This window comes from Pempheris klunzingeri, chromosome 9 (genome assembly GCF_042242105.1).
Source record: "Pempheris klunzingeri isolate RE-2024b chromosome 9, fPemKlu1.hap1, whole genome shotgun sequence".
NCBI classification, from domain to species: Eukaryota; Metazoa; Chordata; class Actinopteri; order Acropomatiformes; family Pempheridae; genus Pempheris; species Pempheris klunzingeri.
The window spans coordinates 19,690,288-19,696,870 of record NC_092020.1 but is presented as its reverse complement, the minus strand read 5'-3'; positions in this window follow the sequence as shown (position 1 = coordinate 19,696,870).

Below are 6,583 nucleotides of genomic sequence, written 5' to 3'. Positions count from 1 at the left end.
TGTCGGGGACATTTCTGTTTGTGGTGAATTCATCCGTAATGGAAGAAGAACTCAAATCTCCTGCTTCGGTAAAAGGAGTAATACCACAGAGTGAAATTCGAGTGAAACCCCCGCATTCAAAATCCTGCTTATATAAAACAACCCAAGTATTAACATTGAAATATACTTTAAGTGCCAAAAGTAAAAGTACTCACACTTCAATAGTAATATACATTATATCACTGGATCATAATTAATGATGCATACATGTGTCATCATCACTAAAGTGGCAGCTGGTAAAGGTGGAGCTAATCTTAACTACTTTATATACTGCTGGCAGAGCTTAATTCAAAGTAATACAATATAATTCATTTATAAGATTTATATTTTCTGTTAATAATCTGGATCTACAAAGTAACAAGTGACTGAAGTTGCCAAAGAAATGTTGTTAAAAAGTAAAAACATTAACGTCCAGAAGTATAAAGTTGCATGAAATGTAAATAAGTAAATAAAGTACAAATACATGAAAACTGTACTTCAGTAAACGCACTTTGTCACTTTCCAACTCTGGTATCAATATAAAATATGGCATGAAAAGACAATACAGGAGCTGTCTAATAGTATGAGACATTATTATATGACTGTAGAAAAACGTATGCTTGAGCTTTGATTGAACAAAGTCAATGAGGATCATCCTTTTGTTTTAGGAGCGCTATTCTGTGCAGGCACCCTCAGAGGCAGCACTTGGGGACTTTACAAGAACGGGGATGATAATGGTGTAAGTAGGTGTCAGAAAATATTCCATAAATAAACAGAGTGTGACTAACTGGAAACATTCTCCGCACACTCTAGCTCGTTAAAATAAGGCTCTTAAAACAACAGTGAGGCTGTTGGAGTCGGCCCACAGCAGAGGCAAACCAGATAGCTCGCCCTCTCTCCTGTGACAAAGCACTTGAAAGGTAACATTATAGGGGCAAGCTCGCAGAGATAGAGCAGATACACAGGCACACCCCCCCCCCCCGTAAGAGGTTTTTCAGCCACTCTCTCCGTCAGCGTCCTCTCTCCCAGTTGCTGCTCGGCGGTACAAGAGTTAAATCTGGTTCTTATCTTGCAGAAAGTCAAATGTAACCAAACAAGTGCAGGGGAAAACGTGGGCACCGGTCTGCACGTGTTCAGTCCCAGTAGAAGCATAAAAAATAAGCAGGCGGCGGACTGACGACATCCTGAGCTCCACTGGGGATTCCTGAAAAGGTCTAACCACTCCTGCTGGGGCTTCAGTGTCAGACTGAGGAAGAGGAGCTCTGAGAAATCATTTTGGTTTCTTTCACTTGAGTTCAACCAGATCAAATTTTATGAAAAGAAACGGATAAAGAATTGATCAGTTTGGCTTGTTACTGTTATTTTCCTTTATTGGAGGGCAATAGTGTCCAAATAGTAGCTCATTTCTAACTGTCTACATCTTAAATGCATTTAGTTTAATTATTTCGAATGCGGTTTGTAATGCTTTACTGTATGTTTTGTCATTTTAGAAAGAGAAAACCTATTTTTTACTCCCCTGAATAGAAAGCCATGAATACGACTGACAATAAAGTGGGCTGCAACTAAAGACACGAAGTCATCTGCCGATTATTTTCTCACTCCATCAAACAAATCTCCAAAATCCAAAAGATATTCTGCTCATCATCACATAGGATAACGCACCAAGTTTCAGCTCTACAAAGTAGTTCTGATACTTAAACAATCAGACTCCTTCGACTTCTTCTTAGATGTTTTTAAAGATTATCATCTTCAAGAGGAAACACTAGACTCAGTGCTGACTAATGTGAGAATTAACAGTCCTGACGTTTCAAACTGCACCAATTTTGTGACAAAGAAGAACCAAAACAACTGGCACAGACTTGAAATACACACCTGTAATACATAGAGGTTATTTTCTTGGTGGATTTCTCGATCAATTGTTTGGTCAATTAAATTTCATAAAGAAGCCTCACATGACGGCTTAAAATTGATTGGTTTGTCAAACAAACAGTTAAAAAAAATTTGTTTACAGTCAAAAAAAACAAAGACAATCACTACTGGTTCTCTCTCTCTCTCCCTCTCTCCCTCCCTCTCTCTCTCACACACACACACACACACACAGGCGTCAACCCTGTGACTTGTCATCCTCCATTACAGATGCAATCAGCCAACATCTCCTCCTCAGCAGCTGGCAAAAGTCTCCTCCATTCATCACTACATCTCTTCTACTTGTAGACCTTTCCCTATTATTAGTGTTAATACAAGGCCAGAGGACATGGAGGGAAACAGGCCTGGCAGCGCTTAAAAAGCCCAAATGTCAGACTATGACATGCTGCCAGCTGCCGGCGGCTTTGATATGCCGGGGCTGGATGATGCTTATTTGATCGTTTCATTAGAAAATTTGGTCTAGGTGTCAAAGAGGTTCCCTATGTCTGTGCTGCAGCTATTAGGCTCAATTATAGCTGCCAGAAAGAGGGAGAACTGAGCTGGCTCTGTGCGCCGCATTCAGAGTGGCCTTAAAGAGCCACTGAGAGAGTCACAGAAATTGCTATTCATACCACTTAATGGCATATGAATTAAGTTTTCCCTCTAATTATTCATAATCATACATGCATACTCAACACCAAAAACGCTTTGGGACGTTCAGCAGTAAACTGTGACTGAGCTGTCACACAAAAAAGTAAACTTTGATTGCACCTATGAATAATAATCACAGATATGGTTTAACACTCATGATTGGAGCTGAAACAATTAACTGATTAAGTGATTAGTGGTTAAGTGTTTCTCAACATGAGGGTTGGGATCCATCAAAAGGGTCACAAGGTAAATCTTTGAGGTAGCGAGATGATTGGCAGGTAAGGCGGGGTGATACATTCATTCATTTGATTAATTTTTTTGTATCTTTCAGTGTGTAAATGTCCACACGGTGCAAATCAAGTTCTTAAAAAAAACACAAAACTTTTTCATAACTTTCAGTTAAAAAGTTTCTATAAGCTGTGATGTATATGGACAAACTCCTCCTCAGTTTTCGGGACTGTTGTGGCTAGCCCGCTCTGGTGAATTTAACGGTCACATCTTTGAGAAGGCACCAATCACTGATCTGAGGTCTGGGTTCGTGGACGAGGGGAGGCCAGTGACCAGAGAACAGCTAATGCTAGCTAGCGAGCTGTCTGCAGACATCGGGGCTGTCTCGCCAAGAAACACAAACAGCAGGAGCAGATGAGCTGGTGTAGAGACTCTTCTGTAATACTGATTGTCAAAACTGGGCGCTCGTGTTCCATTTAGCTGCAGCATCAGTGCTGACGGTCTGTAACTGTGTGTGTGATTTTATTTAATATACATTGCAGGCGGTTCAGGTATTTCATCATCATACTTAACTGCAAATTGTGCCTTTGGAATGATAAAAATAAATAATCTGCAAAAGCAAAAACACTTTGTTTGAGCCTTTGATGGTTTTCAGCTGCATCATCACATAAAACAAGTTATTTGAAACAAGCACTTTGGCCTCTGACAAATAATCATTTCAACATTTTTTGCACTAGACAGAAAAAGTAGTTAATTTAGTAACTAGTAGTTAATTGGCAAACCAACCAATACTGACGATCATTAGTTGCAGCTCTATTTATGATTAATTACAAATAAACATTAATAACAGACTGTAACATGATGATGTATTGTTGTTGAATATATGTTGGATAACTTCTTTGTTGAGTTTACACTTTATAATCAGTGGACCCCTGAGGAATAACAGTCAGAGCCATATTACCATTTCAAATGTCGATTTTAAAAATTGCCTATATGACGTATGCGCACATACACGCAGCTCTTTTCTTTTTTGGAACCACTTACAGATTAGATGTAATAGACATGCCGGGAAATGTGCCGCTGAAGGAATGTCAACCACATGTTCAAAAATAAATAGACCAGTGAGAATTGAAACAAGCACTCATAAGGTTAATCAAACCTAATTTCTTCATGGTTTCTCTGCTTTGGTCCGCCAGCATTTTCCCTGTCATTTTATTATTTCTAGATTTCTTTCTGGGCAACAGTAATCCAGGCATAACTAGGCCCTGCCACACTAAATTAGCTACAAACAGATGTAGAACAGAGTGAGAGTGTGTATTTCCCACCTTTTGCATAACACTTTCAAAAAAAAAAAAAAAAAAAAAAAGGCTGCATACCAGCAACGTGTGGGGAAATTAACTAATTAGAAAATGGAGGGTCTGGCCTCGAATTACACAAAATACTTTTTTCCTCGTGGTGCGTTTCTGCGGTCGATGTGAAGCCTCTCCTCATCCGGAGCAACCCTAACCTCTGGTGCGATTAACTGACTGGTCAGAACAAAAGAAATGAAAGGTTAAGAGAGGAAGACGAAGTGAGGTCTGAGCCTTTTCCTCTCTTTTTTTCCCTTTTTTCTCACTCGGGGTGGCGTCTCTGGCATGGCACAGACCCAGGCTGAAGGAGTGTTAAACCTCTCAGTCTGCGGGGAGAAGAAATGACAGGACTCCCTCAAGCTCCCCTCTGTTCTTCTAATGGACTCCTCCGTCGACATGGCGGGGTTAGAAACATCATAAGTTCATATTCCCCACGACTTTTTTTTTTTTTTGCCTTTCCACCATTTAGTGGTGTTGCCTTTCAGATTCCTCAATGGCTCCATCTCTTTTACCCAAAGAATCAGAGTCCTATCAGTGAAATCAAAGGCGATTACACAGCTCACTAGTCATTTAGGATCTCTGTGGCTGTGGTAAGTATGTAATGCAGGCCGCAGCCCCAAAGTCTCTGTTTATTCAGTGAAAGTGCTCTGTAATTTATTTAAAATAATCTATTTTAACAAATAAAGAGGTCATTGAGTGAGCGCATTGCTGCAGGCACACATTTAAATACCTCTTTAAGAGTCTGACTGGCTGACAGGCTGCAGAGCTGGCTGGACCCAGAGGACGCAGAGGCAGGCCTCCTGCTCTGAACAAAGTGATTCACCAAAATCCGAAGAGCAACATCACATGGTTGGTGAGGCAGTACTTGCCCTCTGTTGATCTCTGAGCGCTGATCGGCACCGTGAAGCCTTTTTTTTTTTTTCCACCCATCTTCTTATTGAGATGTTTGATTCGGATCCAGAGGGCTTGTTTGAAGAGGGGGTGGGCTCGGGCCCTCGTGGATGTTTTGAGGGGTGTGGGGGGTGGAGTAAATATGACGGATGGGATTACAAGGAAACCCTCTCTGCGATTTCGAAGGGCTTGAAATAGAGCTGGTTTTTCCTGCATACCAGTACATCTCCCCACTTGCTCTCTGTGGTGGCTTCAGTAGCTCAGGTGCACTGTATCTACGTTATGTCTGCCTGTCTGATGGGATCTGACTGCACCACAGAGCTGGACGCATCAAAGGAAGTCAAAGAGAGGAGGCCGGTCCAACTGTAAGAGGCCCAGTTATATAAATGAAGCCAAAGTACTTTGCTTTATTTGGACTTGTTTGGGCTTATTTGTTTGTACACCACACAGCTTCATACTTGGCGAGATGCAGAGTGCAGTTTTTCCTCCCTCTTTAAACACCTACAGTATGCAACTTGTTGATGCTGGGTTACAAAACAACAAATTTCCATCATTAAATCTTATACATTTCACTTTTCTGTTATTGTAGCCAACAATAGCATCACCAAAGACTCCAGTAAACTTAATTTCTAAACATTTTCCATGCTGTATTTTGGCAAAGCCGACCTGGACTGTGAATGCAGCACTCTGGCTGACTTACCCACCTATGAATCACATACATTCAGTAGATGTGTGAGGTTCAAGGGCTAACAAAGTGGCTAATTTTTGAGCATATATATATATGCTGAGGGGGGAATGAAGAAGACTGACATTTCACCAAACGTCTCTACAAAAACATCAGCGGACCATGACTGGCATCTGGTGCAATAAGTGGTCGGTGTGCAGCGAGCCTCTTCTGTTCTGGCCAAAGAAAACCCGGTTTAGTGTAACCGCCGTTTCCTCGAGCAGCCGAGAGGAGAAGCAGGAGAAAAGGTTCGAGAGGTTTGCAAGATGTTGTCATTCCAGTATTTGTCCTTATGCACCACATCTCTTTGTCTGAGAAGCTATGGAGGTATAGATTTTGTTTTCTTGAGACGCCATCCGTTGTCAGTCATTTTCTGCTATCTGAGAGTTCATCCTCTCCAGATCCTGACAGATAAGTTCTGTGTTACTTTCTGAACGGTGAATAGCTCCATCTGTATTGGCTGACATTGTGGTTTGGGTCAGTGAGTCAGGGTTAGGCTGATGGATTACTTTACTAATGATTTTGGCCTGAGAGTGAGCTTGTTTTAAAAGGCAGACATTCGGCGGGTCAGTTTGGGTTTCATTCGATGTTATGGATTGGTGGAGTTGTGTGTAGAGCTCTTCTTCAACGGCCAAAATCGCGGCTTGATTATTTAATGTTCTTGTTTTACAAACCGGACTTAATCTGCAGAGCAAAGAAACAAGAAATTCAATTGGCACGGCTAATTTGAAAAACTTAGAGTAGGTTAGGTTTTTTTTCACAAACAAAACCTGCAGGATGGATGGTAGGCGTTTTCACCGTAACATAATATGCTGAT